This window comes from Leopardus geoffroyi, chromosome D2, assembly GCF_018350155.1.
Source record: "Leopardus geoffroyi isolate Oge1 chromosome D2, O.geoffroyi_Oge1_pat1.0, whole genome shotgun sequence".
NCBI classification, from domain to species: domain Eukaryota; kingdom Metazoa; phylum Chordata; class Mammalia; order Carnivora; family Felidae; genus Leopardus; species Leopardus geoffroyi.
In genome coordinates this window covers 16,863,215-16,883,443 of record NC_059334.1, presented here as the reverse complement: position 1 = coordinate 16,883,443, position 20,229 = coordinate 16,863,215, and the positions used below count along the sequence as shown (strand labels likewise).

The window sequence follows — 20,229 nt, the reverse complement described above, 5'->3', positions numbered from 1 at the left end:
TAATCCCTCATCTGATATGTTGTTATTGTTGTCCAGTCTTTTAGGTGCACTTTGTTCCTTCCCACCCTTGCCATCTCCTCTGTGTTGTTGGCTTAGTTTTAGTTAGAGCTCATTTAGATCTACACACAGGCAACCAGATTCTCTGAGTACCATTGTCCTTGCTCCTGTTTCTTCTAGGATCAGTTTGTTTCTTACCAAGTTCTGGAGATGCTAAGCTGTTTCAGTCTCTTTGTCTTCAAATGCTTTGATTTTGTTCTTACTCTTGAATGACAGCTTCCCTGGGTAGAGAACTTTAACCTGACAGTAATTTTCCTGAAGCACTTTGAGAATAATATTCCATTATCTCCTGGTGTCAACTGTGCTATTTTTGTTTTTCCTTTGTGGAAATTCTCCCGCCCCCCCCCCCCCAAGCTGTTTTTAAGATTTTTTTTTTCCTTAGTGTCCACAGTGTCATTACAATGGGTTTAGAAATATGTGTGTGGGATGTATGTGTATGTGTACAGTACTGTCTGGAACTCATTGAGATTCATTGGATATGTGGATTCATGTCTGTCATCGATTCAGGAAACCCTTGAGCATATTCTCTTTAAATACTGCTTTTACCTCATCATCTATATTCTTTCCATCCCCTTTTTGTATGTCTCTTGGACATTTTCCTTTTATCCAACATATCTCTTAGCCTCTTTTTCACATTTTTTCATACACTTCTTTATCTTTTTGGACTCTATCTGGCTAATTTTCCAGTGCTGTTTTGCAGATTTCTAACAATCCCTTCATTGCAAGTTTATTTAATTCATTGACTTAACTTTTTTTGAGGAAAGAATCTATCTATGGAGGTTTTTGTTTCAGTAACTTTAAATTTCTATATATTTTATTTTTCAAATCCTCCTGTTCTTTTTTCATAATGTTCTATTCTTTCCTTTTAGGAATCTCTTTAATAATTTTAAACATACTTGTTTCAAAATCTCTTTCAGACTCTTCCAAAAGAACAAGTTCTTGAGGGGCCAATCCTGTTGCGTGAATGGGGTTCATTTGCTCAAGTATATTATATTTTCTTTATTTTGAATTTACCACCTAACCTGAACTTTCATCTCCTGTCCTTGTGTGGTATTAAAATCCAAGCTTCTGGTGTTTAGTACCTGTTGCTAGGTCCTATTTCTACTGTGCTCACAACCTTGAACATCATCAATTCATGTACGACCCAGTCAGGATTTCGGATCCCTCTGTGTTTCTGAAGGATTTGCTTTCCCTTCGCCTGTTTTCCTTTCATGTGTTATTTCTCTGGATGGCATGGCATTTTACTATAGGTCATTTTTCCATGTTGCCAGATCAGTAGTCGAATTTTTAAAAGAAAAAAACTTTTTTACATAATTTTATGTATACATGGTGGAAAAATCTAGAGACAAAACATTTTTGCGTTCTACTTAAAGAAATAATTACTATTAGCATTATGTTAACGCTCTGTCTAATCTTGTTTCTCTGAGTGTGTGTGTATGTATGTGAGTACATATACACATATCCAATTATAATTAAAGAGAAATTCCACTCTTTTTTCTATTTTTTTAAAGATTTTTTAAAAGTTGACTTATTTTGAGAGACAGAATGCATGAGCAGGGGAGGGGCAGAGAGAGAGAGAGAGGGAAAGAGAGAACTGCAAGCAGGCGCCACATGGTAAGCACAGAGCTCGATGCAGGGCCTGAACTCATGAACCATGAGATTATGACCTTAGCCCAAGTCAGGCACTTAACTGACTGAGCCACCCAGGCACCCCTAAAAGATTTTTTAATTTTAAGTAATCTTTACACCCAAAGCAGGGCTCGAACTCACAACCCTGAGATCAAGAGTCACATGCTCTATGGACTGAGCCAGCCAGGTGCCCTGGTACTGTTTTATAACATCTTTCACTAAAGATAATGTCAAAACATTAACATGTCAGTCCATGTATCCCTACCAGGGACTTTTAAATGGCTACAAAGTATACCATCATGGTGCTATAATGGAAGTCACTCAACCAGTTTATTGTTGAATGTTTAAAGGTTATTTTAAAATGTTTGTCATTACAAACAACACCAATACAAATGACCTTATAAACGCATCTTTGCCTATATCTGTTTCTTCCTTTAGGATACATTGCTGAAAGTAGAATAGGTGGGTAATATGAATGTTTTTGCTATTTACTGACAACTTGAATTTTTTTTTTTTCTGGAATAATTATCAATCAACCCGACTCCCTCTTCTAAATCCTTGTTCCCCAGAAATCTAAGATCTAAATGACATGGACATGTATTTATAGGTCTCTTCCCAGAGCCGTAGGCATCTTCCCAGGGTTACTTAGAGGTAGTTTCTGGCATGACTTTCCTACCTAAGTCCACCCTATCCTGCTTAATAGGATTTCCATGTGTCACACGTGCTCTGAAGTATCAGTACGTGCGCCGAAGGAGACAAGGTTCTCTGTGATTACTTTTCAACATTGAAAAAAAAAAAAGTGTATATGCCTCACATTTATTTATCTGCTCCATTTACCAGCACCCAGCCTCATCCTGCCTCAATGAACTTAATGAGATTAACAGATGCTATTTCTTTAATCTTCAGCAGAGCCCTTTCAGGTAACAGCATCGTTCTGGGGTTATTGGAACTGAAGCATAGAACAGTGTTGAGATGGAATAAAATCCATGGGAAGACAGTCCTCAGGCCTTCCAACTTCTAATTACAATGTATACTTTTTTTTTTTTTTTTTTAATTTTTTTTTTCAACGTTTATTTATTTTTGGGACAGAGAGAGACAGAGCATGAACGGGGGAGGGGCAGAGAGAGAGGGAGACACAGAATCGGAAACAGGCTCCAGGCTCTGAGCCATCAGCCCAGAGCCCGACGCGGGGCTCGAACTCACGGACCGCGAGATCATGACCTGGCTGAAGTCGGATGCTTAACCGACTGCGCCACCCAGGCGCCCCTACAATGTATACTTTTCTAAAGCCATTTTTATGGCAATGCTATATCAGAAACCTCTGGTTTATTATTCAAGTATCATTTCTTGTTAAATTGTAAGTTATGTAAAATATTGCCATTATTCTTGCTTCAAAACATTGAAAAGAGACATGATCTGACTCCAAGAAATTAATTTTAAGTTTCATAATGGCATTCTGATTACGTAAGAATAAGCATATATTTTTTAGATGGGTACATCTAAGTGTAAGGAGTGAAACTACACGATGTCTGGGGTTTGCTTTAAAATTCATTGGAAAGGGAGATAGGAAGAGAGAAAGATGGGATAGTTGAAGGAAGTATGAAAAATCTTGTTTAACTTGTGTGTGATGGGTTTGTGAACATTTGACATATTCCATAATTTAATGAAAAGGTGGTCTTTAAGTTAGGGGAGAGGGAGAGAGGGAGAGTGAGAACCCTGTGGAGACTACGTTAAAAAGAAAAAGTCAGGGGCGCCAGGGTGGCTCAGTCAGCTGAGCATCTGACCCTTGATTTCGGCTCAGGTCACAATCTTACGGTTTGTGGGTTCAAGGCCCACGTTGGGCTCTGTGCTGATGGTGTGGAGCCTGCTCGGGATTCTCTCTCTCTCACTCTCTGCCCCTCCCACTCTCTCTCTCTCTCCAAGTAAATAAATAAACATTAAAAAAAGAAAAAGAAAAAGCCAAGGGAAACTTTTCTGACAGCAGAAACAGCTGAAGACAACTTTGCTATGACTTAGCTTCCTGCTGCCATCTAATGGCACAAATATAGATATGGGACGTGTATGTGCATATACATACACTCCCTCCCCCCAACACACACACACACCATTTCTACTGCTGTAAGCTTGTGTCTGGGTTTCAATTCTTCACTTTTGCTGGTTAGAATGTTAATACTGGAAGGGATATTAGAGATTATATAGTCTATCCTTTTCGTTCTACTGCGAGGAAATTGAGCAAAGCGTATATATATCCCTGTTTGAACATCTCTTTATCTCATCTCATTTTTGAGAGGTAAAAAAAAAAAAAAAAAAGAAAATGTTGCTCTATTTTTAGAAATGAAATGGAGGCACTGGGGGAAGTGGCTTTGCCACTTTTAAAAAGCTAGATTGAAATGATCTCTTTCCTTGAATCCGGGCCCTTTGACATCCATCCCAGAACTGATCCTAGTGTTGTGTTTCCAAGTGTTAACCCTTAAAATGGAATTAGAAGCTGTAAATATCGTTGATATGTGAGTAGGGAAACTGTTCTGAAATTATCTCCTTTTTACACGTAAGGCCTAAATTTTAATTCTGATACCACAACTTCCATTCAGTGGCTGTAAAATTGTGAATGTTCAAGTCTGAAATTCAGTAGTAAAATGTTTAAAGCTGGGTTCAGCAGGAAAAATTTTCATAATTCAATATATATTTTTTCAACCTTTGTATACTCATATTGACAAATGGCTCTCCTCCTCTTCCTCTAATGTTCTCTGCCTGTTCTCCTTGACCCTCTGTAGGTTCTAAGCTAATCTCAAGTTCCCAAGTACGCTCAATGTTTTTCTACCTTCTATTTTTCTGAATGCTCTTTCCTTCTCTTTGAAAGCCCTTTCTTTGAGGCTGAGCTTACATTTTATCATCTTCATTTAAAAAAAAACTTTCTAGAGAGAAAGAGTGCAAGCAGGGAAGAGGGCAGAAAGAGAGAGAGAGACAGAAAGCGAGAGAGAAAGAATCTGATTTGGGGCTTGATCCCACGACCCTAGGATCATGACTGAGCCAAAGTCAAGAGTCTGATGCTTAACTGACTGAGCCACCCAGGTGCCCCTTATCATCTTCATTTCTAATGAAATCTTCCTTAATAGCCTGTGACAAGAAATCTTGTTTCTTTGGTTTGCCATCAAGTACCAGAAGACAAGAAGCTTCAACAACTGGAATTCATTGTCTTCCAGATCTGGAGGCTACAAACCCAAGATCAAGCTGTCAGCAGGGTTGATTCTTTCTGAGGGGTGTGAGGAAGAATCTGTTCCATGCCTTTCTCCTGGCCCTGATGGCATCCTGGCAAGCTTTGGTGTTTCTTGGGAAGTAGAAGCATCATCCCCAATCTCCGTCTTCATCTTCTCATGGCTTTCTTCTTCCATGCATGTCTGTCTTCAAATTTCCCCCTTTCTAAGGATACTAGTCATATTGGATAGAGTCCAGCTTACTCCAGTAGGACCTCGTCTTAACTAATTACATCTGCAAAGACCCTATTTCTAAATAAGGTGACACTCTTCGGTATTAGGGTGTAGAATTTCAACATATCAATCTTGTTGGGGATGGAGTTGGGGAGGAACCACAATTCCATCCGTAAAATTTCTTCTTTTGAACTTTTTTCACTGCCTGGTTTGTATTTTGTTCATGGAATGTATCGCATTCTTTGTGGTTATCTGTCTTGCCTCTCCTTCTAAATTATAAGGTCTTTGAAGGCTGGTTTATTCTTTATATAACCTGTAGCGTCAAGCACGGATGATGCAGTGTTGCATAGTTTTCACTCTAGCTACCTCTGGCACCCAGAGGTACCTCCAAGTGGCAAGAGGCAGGATTTTATTAAAATGGAGGGAAATCCAGACTTTTCTAGGTAATTGCATGTGGTTAAGTTTGTGTACATTGTAGGAATCAGGACAAAGTGATTGGGATTTGAAAGTCAGGCTGAGAACCACGTCTGTGTTAGTCCGTCTCCTGGAGTCAGCTAGGAGTGAGGAATGGATGGGAGTGGGGTGGGGAGTGAGAGAGAGCGAGAGAGAGACAGAGAGAGAGAGAGAGAGAGTGAGAATCAATGAATGAATGAAAGAATGAATGAATGAGGATGAACAAATACAGCTATCAGAAAGCCAGGGAAAATTCCGAGTTAATGACTGAATATGTGGCATGATGTCAGAACACGAGAAAGATGCCACAAAAGACGTGAATACGAGGGTTAGGATTACAAGAACATTCCAAAAGCTGACGCCAGTGTTCAGAGGACAGAGATCCTGCAGGAGCTCAAGGGAGGAAGTAAGTAACAGAGCAAGCACCAGGGTCCAGGATATAAGGCAGAGGCGCAAAATACCTGTGCAAGGGTCTGGGCAACACAAATACAAAGCAAGAAACTAATTTGATGATGGACCAGGCTGTTGCCTTTTCCCAGGGAGCTCGCATCACTGTGAAGGCCAGGAATAGATGCATGAATCCAGCCAATCGAGGCCCCGGTTGGAGAGAGAAGGGGGAAGTTGTCTGGAGCAGGGGGTTATGGACTCACACAGCCCCTGACAACCACTACAGACAGCCTCAGTGCCCAAGTGCGTGTCTCACAGGAGACCAACCTTCATTTGTGGTTCGTGGTCAACAATACCGAACTAGTCAATACTGAAGAATAGCCAAAATACTGAACTAGACAACTAGAAAAAAAAGAACAAGTCGTTGTTCCTTCTCCCAAGATCCTTACGGATCGTGGGGAAATAAAACACATTTGAGAAAAAGTCCACTACCATCCGGGGCCTGGTAAGTATTTAAAAATCCCAAGACGAGTGGGAAAGGAGGCCTTTCTGCAGAGGGAGATTCTATCTCTAAGGCCATGCTCCTCAAAGTGAGGTCGTTGGGCAGGCAGTATCAGTGTCACCTGGGAGCTTGTTAGAAGTGCAACTTACTAAATCAGAGTGTCTGGATGTGGGGCCAAGGGATCTGCATTTAACAAGGGGGGATTCTCACGCATACTGGAGTTTAAGATGCACTGCATCGTGGGGTGGAGGGGAGGATGGGGAGTCATACCGGGAGGCAGGAAGGGAAAGGGGGAAATGCAGGCGGGGACGAGTGATGTAGGAAAGACCATGGGGGCTGATTATAGAATTTGCAATTTTCCAAGCCTTTAGTTAGGAGCTGGGAGCCTGGAGGAGTGGAGAACAGGACAAGCAGGAAAGCAGCACGCACACCTGGAATGCCAGAACGTGACTTTATCGCGTGGACCAGCGTTTCTAAAAATGTGTTCCTCTGAGATGTTCCATGAAAACAGGATTCCAAGAGCAAATCTGTTGGGGAAACACTAGATTCTGTGCACTCCTCTTGGGAATTTACAGGGCACGTGAACACATTAGAGGCATTAAAGTTCTTAAAAAAGCACTTGTGTGGAACTCGCTTCGGAAATGCTGCTTTAGGCAATGGGAAGCCAATGATTTTGAGTAAGAAAGCACCATAATGAAAGCAGACTTCTCCTGGTTTCCCTCAGTACACAAAGCCTTCGCTCAGCAACCCCAGGAAAGAATCTTTTCCTGACTCTTCTTCGTACTTACTCCCAGGGAAAACTTCCAGTTGTTCTATTCCACCGCAAGAGATCTCGGTCAGGACGGTCAGCACACTACTCTGCTCAGAGCCACTGTGGCAACCTGTCAACCACTGCCCCGCTGGTTCTTTGGTCTCGTAGAAACTTAAATACCTGTTCATTAACATGGAGGGCGGCCATCATTCATATTGATGGTCACGTTCGAGCGCTTCATCCAAGTGATCGTGGCATCTTTGGAGCCCTGTTAACTGAAGACCCAATCAGTTAATGGTCTATATCTCTGGGCAGTTTTTAGCTAAGATATACCACGGTAGTCTTTTCAAACATGGTTGTTTAATTACAACTTATCATATATATATGATACATGTCTAGAAAATGATATATATGGACAAATATATCACATATATCTTATATATGTATATTTTAAAATATACATTATCATATATGTACATCTTATACATGTATATTTAAAATATACATGTATATTTTAACATTTCTTTGAAGGAATCGTTCTTTTTTTAATGTTCTTTTCATGTTCTTTTTTTTTTTTTTTTTTTTTTATTTTTGGGACAGAGAGAGACAGAGCATGAACAGGGGAGGGGCAGAGAGAGAGGGAGACACAGAATCGGAAACAGGCTCCAGGCTCTGAGCCATCAGCCCAGAGCCCGATGCGGGGCTCGAACTCACGGACGGCGAGATCGTGACCTGGCTGAAGTCGGACGCTTAACCGACTGCGCCACCCAGGCGCCCCTCATGTTCTTTTTTAATGTTCTTTTTTTTTAATTTGAGAGAGAGAGTGAGAGTGAGCATGAGTGGGGGAGGGGCAGAGAAAGGGGGACAGAGGATCTGAAGCGGGCTCTGTGCTGACAGCAGAGAGCCCGACGTGGGGCTTGAACTCAACTAACCGTGAGACCATGACCTGAGCCGAAATCAGACGCTTAACTGGGCCACCCAGGTGCCCCCATGCTTGTCTTTGTGAAAGCTAGTCTTGTTCTGAATCCCCCAACAGGAACATAGGGGTTTACTGACTAACAGCAAATGGTGGGATCTCCTGGAGCCATATGATGTCGAGAGTTGGTGGGGACCCTCAAAAGAAGCCCGATTGTTTGAATTATTATGTCCCAAAGGTGGTGTGATGTTCAAGGGGGTTAACTGAAACGGTGACAGTTGAACTGTCAAAAGATTCTGTGGGAACAGTCATGGTGGGCACCCGTAGCCCACGGGACAGTCTCTGGAAGATGACTGAGGAGGAGGCATGACCAAGACTGGGGACACTGCAGTGAGGGACCCACATCAGAGAAGAGCAAGCATCGGGTCAAAAGACGAGCACAGGAGGTCGTTGGACAAATCCTGATAAAGGCTTGGAGAGTTCATCCTGGAACCAGGAAGTGAAAGGCCTCAGTACGAACCCTCCAACGACTGCCAGCACTGCCTGCCTTTGTGTTAAAAGGAGGCCGGAATGGGGAGCAAGCTAAAGAATGGGGACCAGCTTCCTCTCTTTGTGCCCCAGTTTCCCCCCTCCCCCTTTGTATACAGCCTCCATCCTGAATAAACTCTGGTTCTCAGAGCTGAAATGGAGAGCATTCATCCTGTACAGAGGCAAATACGGCTCAGAAACACACAGCCAAACCAAGAGAGTCAGGAGGCGAGACCCCCGCCCCGGACAACACCTGGGGGAATTCAGTGGATCTAAAAGAACCCGTGCCATTAGTCGTCCAATGAGGCCCAAATGGAAATTAACAAAGAGTGTGTGTGTGTATCTGTGTGTGTGTTTCCTTCCTATCCTGAGTCAGCACTTCAGTAGAAGAGCAACTGGGTGATGGGGTTTGAGACACTTAAGCCACAGGGGCCACACTCAGATGTGGACGTTTCCCTCCGTTGGCAATTTGCGAAGTGAGGATGTGACTGCAAAGATTTCCTGCCAACCTCTGCCATCTAGTGCCTGGCACGAGAGGTAGTGTCACCGCACCTATTCTGGCTTCCCGTGTGAATGTACGCATATTGATACAGTGTGAGAAAATTCTAAAATCAGCAGGATGGAGAGGACAGCTGATACATGGCAAATTCTATAAAGATTAAAGACAAGACTGGGAGAATATAGTTTGGACCTCAAAGCATGCACACAGCAGCTGTTCTCCTTTGTTGCCTTCCCTTCCCCGAAGCTGTTTGCTGCCCCTCCTTTTTGTCCCTCTGCCCCAACCCTGCCACCCAAGAAAGGTGGGGCCAGGCCAAGAGTCCCTCACCTGTCACCTCTTTGTGTTTCCCCCTTTCTCTGTTCCGTGCACGGAGAGAAGGTCAGTTACCCTGACGGAAAATTCTCTAGAATCCAGTAGACATCATGCCTTCACACAGGCCTATATCCGTGATTTATCGATCCTTTTCAACAGATTTTTATGATCACAAAAGTGACACGTGCTCATTTGGAGACACAGACAAAATAAAAGGGCCCCATCATCTCCGCACCTGTTTATTATATTAGGGGCGTATCCGTTGGGGAGTGGGCGTAGGTAGGTAAGGCATTCTGGCGTGGGAAGGGAAATCCCTGGAAGAATGGCTAAAGAAGCTTCTAAATGAGCCTGGTGAGGGAATCGCTAGCGGCCTCCCGGGCTCCTCGAACGCGGTGCTCCCCTGCCAACGGGGGTCCCAGGCGGCTACCCCCCACCCCCACCCCCGCCGCCGCGCGCGCGTGCGCACAGCCTGTCCACTTCCGACCTCGGGGGGGGGGGGGGGGGTGGGGGGGGGGGCAGCGAGGCTGGCGCGGGGTCGGGGAGGAGGCTGGTGGCTGGGGACCCGGGCGCGGGAGAAGGGACGCTCAGGACGCCTCCTACGTACGTGCTGCGGCTGTACCCCTGGCTGCATCTGGTATCTTCTTTGATTGCATCTGGCACGTCTGCGACGGGAGGTGCAGCCGGAAATAATAACCTGTTCAAATAACAAAAGCCCTTAAAGTTATTTGTAATATGGAAAAGTAAAAAAGCAAAAATGGTTCAACCCCATCGTCTAGCTAACCTCTCTGGGCATTAAAAAAAAAAAAAAAATTCAGGCACAGATTTGAAATACGCAACACAGCATAGAAAGTTAGAAATGAAAAGTACATAGCCTTCCTTCCCAGCAGTACCTTGGTCCCTCTTTTCCAAAGATAAGCATTTTTATGTTCCCCCAAACATGTATGTGTGTGTGTTTTAACATTTACACAATATGTATTTTTACTCTTCTCTTTTTCACCTCATCTTCCTTAGGGATATTTCCCTATTGGCACATCTAGGTCTCATACTTTATTTATTTTTTAATGTTTATTTTTTGGGAGACAGAGACAGAGCGTGAGTGGGGGAGGACCAGAGAGAAAGAGAGGGAGACACAATCTGAAGTAGGCTCCAGGCTCCAAGCTGTCAGTATAGAGCCCAATGCAGGGCTTGAACCCACCAACTGTAAGATCATGACCTGAGTTGAAATCGGATGCTTAACCAACTGAGCCACCCAGGTGCCCCTGAACATCTTTTTATATATAGAAATGGCAGTTATTTGTTTTTCTGTGAATTGCTTGTTCATATTCTTCGCTTATTTTTCCACTGGGTTCAACTTTTTTATTACTAATTTGGCTAGGCTTTATAAATAAGGGAAATTATCTTTTGTCAGTCATTGTATTTGCAAATGCTTTCCACAGTTTGTCCTCTGTGTTTTAACTTTGTGTTTAGTTATTGGTTTTGTTTGGGTTTGGTTTTTGTGACACAGAAAAATGTTAACATTTTATATGGCAAATTTGGTAGAGTGCCTTTAGTGTTGTGGGTTTTTGTCTAATTTTTAAAAAAAAATTTTTTTAACATTTTATTTATTTTTGAGACAAAGAGAGAGAGAATGCATGAACAGGGGAGGGTCAGAGAAAGAGGGAGACACAGAATCTGAAACAGGCTCCAGGCTCTGAGCTGTCAGCACAGAGCCCGACGGGGGGCTCAAACTCACGGATCGCGAGATCATGACCTGAGCCGAAGTCGGACGCTCAACCGACTGAGCCACCCAGGCGCCCCGGTTTTTGTCTAATTTGAAAAGCCCCCCCCCCCCCCCGCCACTGCAATAAGTAAGTAAAAAAGTAAATAAATTCACCCATGCTCTTAATGAGTTAATAAATTATTAATTCAAAGTTTATTTATTTAGAGAGAGACACAGAGACAGTGAAAGAGGAGAAGGGGCAGAGAGAGAGAATTCCACACAGGCTCTGCACTGCCAGCACAGAGCCTGACGTGGGGCTCGACCCCACAAAGAAGCTGAGAGATGATGACCTGAGCTGAAACCAAGAGTTGGACGCTTAACTGACTGAGCCACCCAGGTGCCCCACCCCTGCTTTTAATTTAAAACAGACACACAGCTTTTGTTGTTAGGAAAGTCATATGGTCAATGAAGAACGTTATAAAATACACGTAAGCAAAAGCAAAGAATCCTATAGTCTAAATGTCAGAGAGCCACTATCAGCATCTTGCCATAGAAATTTTCAGCCATTAATTCTGTGCAATAATTAATTAAGATTGTGTTTTAATTATGTCATGAACTATACTTGTTAAATATTTGCATTCTATTTTTAAGAAAGAGCTTCATTGAGGTATAATTGATATATCACAAAATTCACCCATTTTAAATAAATGATTTTTAGTGACATTACAGAGTTGTGCAATCATCACCACAATCAAATTTTAGAACATATTCGTCACGCCAGAAAGAAGCCTTCTGTCTCATTTGTGGTCACTCCCTGTTGCTACTGCCAAGCCCTGGCAACCACTAATTTACTTTCTGTCTCCATCGATTTGCCGTTTCTAGCCATTTTGTATAAATAGAACCCTAGAATATGTCAGCTTTTTCATTTGTCTTCTTTCACTTAGTATAATGTTTTGGATGCCTGTCTGTGTCATAGCTTAGATCACTACTTCATCGTTTTTATTACAGAGTAATATTTCATTGACTGGATATACCACATTTTGTCCATCTACCGATCAGTTAGTTGGTGGACATTTGGGTTGTTTCCAATTTTTGACTATTCTGAATAATCCTGCTATGAACATTTGTCTACAAGTTTTTGTGTGGACACATTTTCTTTTCTCCCAGGTATATACTTAAGAGTGGAATCGTGGAGTCACATGTTTACATTTGGATTACATTTTGAAGTGCTTACTGAGACCAGTCTGTATCCAAACCTTCACTAGAAAATGAAATCAGAAAAAAAAAAATAAAAAAAAAAAATAAAAAAAAAAAAGAAAATGAAATCAGGAGCATCTGAGGGAAAACCACCACTGAGAGACAAGACCTGTCTGGTAAAATTAAAGTTACAGGAATTTCAATAGGGCCTAAGATTACCGTTGGGTCTTATGCTAGCAGAATGTTAAAATGGGTTTCTTCCTGTCTAAATTTTGACTGAGGCACTGATGTAATGGACATCAAATACCAAAATAAATGTGAGACTGAGTCGACATGGGCAAAATTTAGAAAAGATCAAGGATATAAAAGGAGAATCAGAAGAAATATCTATATACCTATGTTCATCGCAACATTATTCGTAACAGACAAAAGGGGGAAGCAACCCAAGTGTCCATCAATATTTGAATGGATAAAAAAATGTGGTATGCCTGTACAATGAAGTATTATTCAGCCTTAAATAGGAAGGAAATTCTGACACATGTTACAACATGGATGAACCTGGAAGACATTATGCTAAGTGAAATAAGCCAGTCACAAAGGACAGATATTGTATGACACCACTTATAAGAGGTATCTAGAGTTGTCAAATTGATAGAAAATAGAATGGTGGTTGCTAGGGGTTGAGGGGCAAGGGGGTAGGGAGTTATCGTTTCATGGGTACAGAGTTTCAGTTCGGGAAGATAAAACAGTTCTGGAGATGGACGGTGGTGATGATTGTACAACAATGTGAATGTAATTTAACTGTACACCTAAAAATGGCATATTTTATGTTTTTTATATATTACAACAATTAAAAAAAAACCGCAGAAAAGGGGTATCAGAGTGTAGTGAGAAGAGGGGAATTCACACCATTGCCCTTTCTCCACATCTGCCCCTCGCCTGCCCAAAGTTAGAGAAAGGAGCTTCAAGGTGGTCACTCTGAGAGCTCAGGTGTCTGCTGAAGTTGGGGAGTATTTGGAATGGGGTCTGAACCTTCCTGGGAAATGCAGAGGGTGAGAAGTAGGTTCACTAACCAGGAGTCAGGCACCTGCTGCTGCCTTGGGAACCTCAAGGCCAAGGATTCCTGAGTATTTCCTGTTGATCACAGTGGGCCAATACAGGCATGGCGCCGTCTGGAGCCTTATATAAGTCCTGCCCAAGAGAGCCACCTGGGAAAGCAGGAGGCTGCAACAAGAAGATTATGTGGATTGGATGGTGATGAGGGTGGGGGGTGGGGTGCCTCAGGAGGGCGCGTGGGAGAAAGAAGGTCATCAAGGTCATCGTGCCCTGGATTGACTCTAAAGGAACGCCCGCTACTTAGCTGCTTGGAACTGAGGCTCCAGGAAAAGCATTCCAGCAACCCCCTACACGTGATCTTTGTGAATAAACTTCAGTAACAGCAAAAGCAGTCCAAAAGAAAGGTATTACAATTTCTCCCTCTTGCCTCTGAGTTTAGAACAATAGGCTAGAATAGCAGCCTCCCTCTACCTGCAGTTTCGCTTCTGTAGTTTCGGTATGGCGCGGTCAACGGCCCCTTGAAGCAGCCCATCCTCCTTCTGTCGAATCTGCCGGAAGCCAATAGCAGCAGAAATCTGCATCACATGCTACGTCAGGATGCACGTCACTGGCCTCACTCCAGCGCCTCAGGAGGCATTTCGTCATCGCACGTCACCTCCAGAGGGGTGAGTACGAAGCAACACGATGTTTTGAGAGCGAGAGAGACACTACGTTCACAGAACTTTTGTTACAGTGTATTGTTTTAATTGTTCGATTTGTTCGGAGCTATTGCTGTTTAATCTCTTACTGCGCCTAATTTGTTAAAAAAAATTTTTTTTTAAATGTTTATTTTTGAGAGAGAGATTGAGCACAAGCAGGGGAGGGACAGGGAGAGAGGGAGACGCAGAATCCGAAGCAGGCTCCAGGCTCTGAGCTGTCAGCACAGAACCCAAGCCTGGGCGCGAACCCAGGAACCGTGAAATCATGACCTGAGCCACCCAGGGGCCCCTACTGCGCCAAATTTCTAAGTTAGACTTTATCATACATTTGTATAAGAGTGAACTTAGTATACACAGGGTTGGGTACTACCCCGGGCTTCAGGCATCCGCTGGGGGTTTTGGAACGCATCCTCTGTGGATAAGGGGAACGACTGTATGGGGGTGAGTTACAGTCCAAAGCCTTATGTACGCTCACGAATGCATTCCAGTCCGTGCTCTGCAACATGCAGAGAAACCACAGAAGGAAATCAGAGATGCTTCTCTCCTAAAGACTAGAGGAGAATGGATGCCAGCCGAGCAGACCAAATTTAAATTTTACCGACCTTGTAAATTTTGGAACTCTAGATAGATTCCTATGAGAAGACAGAGAACTGGACAAGAAAATAAAAGTTACGGACATTTCTCTGTTCTAGAACGACTCCATGACGTGCAGGTCAAATTCTGTGGGGATCCCATGTTTTCCTCAGAAACACCCAGAAGCCTGATTGTTTTTTGTTTTTGTGTTTTTAGTTTTTGTATGTATGCATGTATGTATTTATTTACTTATTTTTGAGCGAGAGAGGGAGGGGCGGAGGGACAGAGAGAGAATCTTAAGCCCAACGAGGGGCTTGATCTCACGACCTGAGCCTAAATCAAGAGGCAGAGGCTTATCCAGTTAACCATTTGAGCCACCCGAGCCCCGCACCCCAACAGATTTTAAAGGGAAGAACTGTTTATATATAAACTTGGTGTACAAATTGTCCTGTAGTGCCTTTAGTTCCACCTCATTTAAAATTTTGAGTAAGGGCAGTTCTAGACCCTATAATGAATATCTTTATTCAAATGCAAATTCATTTATTCAGGTATGTTTTATCTAGAAATATTCTATTTCTGTCCTTTCCTTCCAGTCCCCAACTCCTCAAGGACCTCTCGTATTTTGAAATCTTTAAACCGGCTACTGACCAGGGCTCTTAGTTGCATAGAGACCTTATATTTTAATACATTTTGTTTGTTGTCACGGAGTATAAACTTTATGATTTAGCAACCAGAGGTAAAAATGCGGGTTCAGAATCCTAAAGAAATTGTACAGAGGACCCTAAAAAACTTAGGTGTATTCTGCTTATCTTTTTATTTCTGTTTTGGCTGGGTTTTCTCTGACATCTGTGTCGAGAAATTACCGCTGCGTTGTCTTCTTCCGGTATTCTCGAAGCCGGGTATTGAGGAACCAAAATTTATGACTTGACAAGAAGGAGATGGTGTTGATGAATGTGGGTAGGCCCAATACCAATGTAAGAGATTGTAAGTTGTACAGTCCCTGTGATTTTTGGAAATCTGTACACGACACTCAAAGGCAACTGCAGTAAGGAACATCGAACACAGAAGGGAAACGTATCTCAGCCCAGGTAGAGTCCAGCCATGCGAGGCTGTGGCATCTTGCACACGGAGTAAGATCCATAGTGTCCATGTCACCTAATACATTTGGGCCTTGGCCAAACTACAGCTTTCACAGTGACGTGTAAATATATAATGTACATGGACAAATGACCAGTAAACTTCAACATCTGTTTTTTATCTTGAGTGTGTTTCTTTGTCTTGTCTCTGTGGAAAAAAATCCCGGAAAAGTCTTGAAAGCTAATTAGCTCCAAATTTACTTTAGGAAAGAAGGGCCAAAGAGTTTTGATGACAAATTTGTCTTTGTTCCAGCTGCCAAGCTGGTCTTTGACCCCTTGATTTAGCATGGGTGATTATTTATTTATTTGCACATAGTTCCTTTGTTTTTTTTTTTGTTTTTTTGTTTTTATTTTCAATACAGACATCTCTTTCCTGGAATAGGCACCTGGCTTCTGATTCCCATTGCAAAGTATTTGCCATCTCAAATAAGCTTTAAAGTACTGTACTAAGTATCTGTTTTATAGTAAATTTGTAGGCATTACAAGAGGAAATGTGTTATGTGTTCTGTTTTGAACTTAACTTTCTCCAAATTAATGCATTTTCTTTAAAAATTCTGATTTTCTATCCAGTTTACATATTTTTACTATACCTATGCATACTTTTCTATACTCTTGTCTTTTTCATTGTATTTTGAAATATCTTCTTTTGAGACAGGTGGAGATGAAAAATTAATACTTTAAAATGAGTTTTTAAGATGATCAGTGATGCTCTATTATCTTGGAAGACCAGAATTTGACCAATTCCATCTCATTCTATTATCACAAGGCTTCTGATGGGCAATCTCATTAAAATAATAGCTTTTTACAAATACATACACACATATTTGAGAAGTATATATTTACATATATATATAACATATGATATATATATGAAGGAATCCACTGATCCACACACATTAATATCTCTTTCTCTGAGTTAAAAAAATTTTTTTAATGTGTATTCATTTTTGAGAGCGAGAGCGAGAGCGAGAGAGAGAGAGAGAGAGCACGCAAGCAGGGGAGGGGCAGAGAGAGGGAGATGCAGAATTTGAAGCAGGCTCCACGCTCTGAGCTGTCAGCACAGAGCCCAACGCAGGGCTTGAACTCGTCAGCGCGAGATCATGACCTGAGTCAAAACCAAGAATGGGACGCTTAACCAATCAAGCCACCCAGGCACCCCTCTTTCTCTATGTTTTAGAGCAAAACGTTTTTAGGGTGAAATGAACAGACACTAGTGAAAGATTTGCCCTTTTCAGTTCCTGATCTAATGATGATCCACGGGAAAGGCACAGAGGACCCCTTAAGGTTGTTGGCTCATTTCTTGTAAACTGCAAAACTTATCTACTCCTCCCACTCTGAACGCTGTGAAAGTTTGTAGCGTCAGAAACTGTGTCTGTGCGCCAGCCAGGAAATAGTTCTTTCTGTTGGGGTCAATCAACCTCTGCTGCCCTTTGGTCTTTGTGGAGGTCCTGGGATTGCAGGTTCTGGACCCAGTCCAAGGAAGCTCAGTTTCCTTGCCAAAATCCATGCAACTAACTAGAAGAGTATCATTTTCCCCTTTTTTTAAAGTATGAATTTGAGGGTCACTCATTGTCTCATATAAGCATTGGCATAAATAGCTTATTTTGTCCTTGGGGAGCATGCTCTATCCTACGACTGCCAAGAGAACCTGGAACCTTCCGTGGGTAGAGCAGCTCCTTATCTTGCATGGGAAGGACATTTATATGTTTATAGGCATTTTGTTAACAGACTGAAAATTTGAAGCAAAATGTGAACATGGTGGTAACGTAGTTGAGAGTAAATTTATATCACTATGGTTTCAAAATGAATAAAATATACTTTAATTAGTAAAGGAAGGTTTAATATTTTTATTAAAATAAATTTTACCGCTATGACAACTCTAAAACACAAAGGCAATAAATAGATAACCGCAGTGTGACATTACATCACATTTGTAGGTGACATGAGGTTGGGATTGAGGGATCGAATTCTTGGTAATTGTTAGGAAAACAGAGTGCTTCGGTCAACTTCTGGGTCTTACTATTGGTATATTGTTATGGAAAAACATTTTCTTGCTTAGTCTGCTTTGCCTTTAATAGTCTCGATTATCTCCATGTCTAAAAAAACCTGTAAACCTATAATGCATGACTTTATCATTTTTCATTGTCTTCAAAATGATTTTCATTTTAGATAATGATCTAGTAAATTAATATGTTATAATTAATTATTATGCAAACATTGGATATATAAGTTTGTATTTCCACTTTTTCCTTTCCTTTTTGTAGGGTTTTTTTTTTTTTTTTGCCTCTATTGAAATATTTTCTTAGAATAAAATTCTGGGAGTAAAATTTTTGGATTAAAGCATTGTTCATATTTATTTATTTTTCTTTTTTAAACATTTTTTTCCCCTTTTACTCACTCGACTACTTTTGTTCTCAGTTTCTTAGCATCCTGAAATATTTTGGTCATGAAGAAAAGTATAGAGAATGTTCTCAAATCTGTAAGACCTGTTCTGCTGCCGCTTAAGCACTTGGGTTGACTTAAGGAACATCTAATGAATGGGAAGTTACTCCTTCAGTGCTTTAGGAGGGTGGTTTTGAGATCAAGTCAAAACAATAGGTCTTTATTGAGCATTTACTGTGTGTAGTGAACACAGACCAAAGCACAAAAAAGATTCGGGGAAATTTTAACATGAGCCAGCTCACTCTTTCTACTAGTCCAGAGGCTGTTCAGAGGTCTCCCCCTTCCTGGGCCACAGGTGGGCCTGCATCAAGAGCTAATCTTTCACCAGTGGCGCTTTTACCTCGGTAGGATGGGAGGGTGGAATGTGGTATCGGAAGCAGAGTGGGAGGCCGCCATTTATACAGGGGCACAGAGACATCTGGACATGCTGCATGTGACAGAGTGTGCCTGTCTTGTGCTTTCACTTTGAAAGAACTGCCTTTAGAGCCTTGTCCTGCTCTCTGGGAGGTGAGATGTTGGTCCTCACATCTCCGCTCATGCACAGTCCGAAATGGCCCCAGGCAGTGGAAGCAAGAGGTCTGGGGGAGCTGATGTTGGATATATGAGGCTGGGGCCTTGGAAGAACCCCGTCTTTCTTCCATGAACTTCTTTCTAAAGGGAGAAAAGTTACCCAGAGCAAGTGAGATGGCGGTCCTTCATGTTTGCATGTTTTAGTTGACTTCTACCACCTAGTGGCCATTTTTGAGAAACTCTTTTTCCCCTTTATTTTTAAGAGTATTTTGATACATGCAGACATTTGTATCTGTCAATCCATGTTTTCTTTAAAAATATTAAGAGCAGGGGCGCCTGGGTGGCTCAGTGGGTTGAGCGTCTGACTGTGGCTCGGGTCATGAACTTGTGGTTAGTGGGTTCAGGCCCCTCGTCTGGAGCCCCGCGTTGGGCTCTGTGCTGACAGCTTGGAGCCTGGAACCTGCTTCGGATTCTGTGTGTGTGTGTGTGTCTCTCTCTCTGCCCCTCCCCTGTTTACACACCATCTCTAATATGAAAAAAACAAAAAGGCTACTAAGAGCAAGATACTATAGTATGACAAAGGGAAGTAACCACTGCAGGTGCCAAAAATGAGAGATGCTCATTTCTATTTCAGTTTGTTCTCTTCCATACTGTTTGGATTTTTATGGTCACGTGTAAGATACTTTTATAATATGCATTTTAAGTCTTTAAATAGAAAAAAACTCTTATTAAAAATACAAATGGGAAAACTCAACAATAAAAAAAACAACCCGATTAAAAAATGGACCAAAGACCTTAAAAGACACCTACCAAAGAAGATATTCATATGCAAACAAGCATTTGAAAGATGCTTTAAGTAATATGTCACCAGGGAAATGCAAATTAAAACAACAAGAGACCACTACAACATCTATCTGAATGGTCAAAATTCAAAATTTCCACCACATGGCAGAGGGCTTCCTGGGTGCCTCAGTTGTTTAAACGCCTGACTCTTTTTTTCAGCTCAGGTCCTGATCTCATGGTTCGTACACTGGAGCCCTGCGTGGGGCTTTGCCCTGAGGACTCAGAGCCTACTTGTGATTCTCTGTCTCCCTTTCTCTCTCTCTCTCCCCCTCCCCGACTTGTTCTCTCTCTCTCTCAAAATAAACATTAAAAAAAAAAAAAACCAAACAAACCCAAATTCTAGCAGAGATGAGGAGCTATGAGAACTCTTCATTGCTTGAGGGAATGCAAAACGGTACAGCCATTTTGGAATATAGTTTCGTGGTTTTTTACAAAATCACTTCTGTATACTTTTACCACATGATGCAGCAGTTGTATTCCTTGGTATTTACCCAAAGTAGATGAAAACTGTGTTCACACAAAAACTGCACATGGCTGTTTATAGCAGCTTTATTCATAATTGCCTAAACTCGGGAGCAACCAAGATATCTTTCAGTAGAAGAATAGGTTAACA

The 20,229-nt window shown here is 41.9% G+C and overlaps 2 long non-coding RNA genes across 3 annotated transcripts; one reads left to right on the top strand and one right to left on the bottom strand.

Moving 5' to 3' along the window:
- Window positions 1-1,871: 1,871 nt before the first annotated feature.
- On the top strand, window positions 1,872-5,561 carry LOC123576475. Its single transcript, XR_006701424.1, has 2 exons — window positions 1,872-2,606; window positions 4,803-5,561. It is a non-coding gene; the product is annotated as an uncharacterized LOC123576475 (long non-coding RNA).
- Window positions 5,562-7,374: 1,813 nt separating this feature from the next.
- LOC123576474 lies at window positions 7,375-13,872 on the bottom strand. Of its 2 annotated transcripts, XR_006701423.1 has the most exons (4): window positions 13,759-13,872; window positions 13,432-13,582; window positions 9,698-10,156; window positions 7,375-7,482 (listed from the first exon to the last, which is right to left on the bottom strand). It is a non-coding gene; the product is annotated as an uncharacterized LOC123576474 (long non-coding RNA). The 2 variants fall into 2 exon arrangements; XR_006701422.1 differs by lacking the exon at window positions 7,375-7,482 and having other exon boundaries at window positions 9,686-10,156.
- Window positions 13,873-20,229: the final 6,357 nt, after the last annotated feature.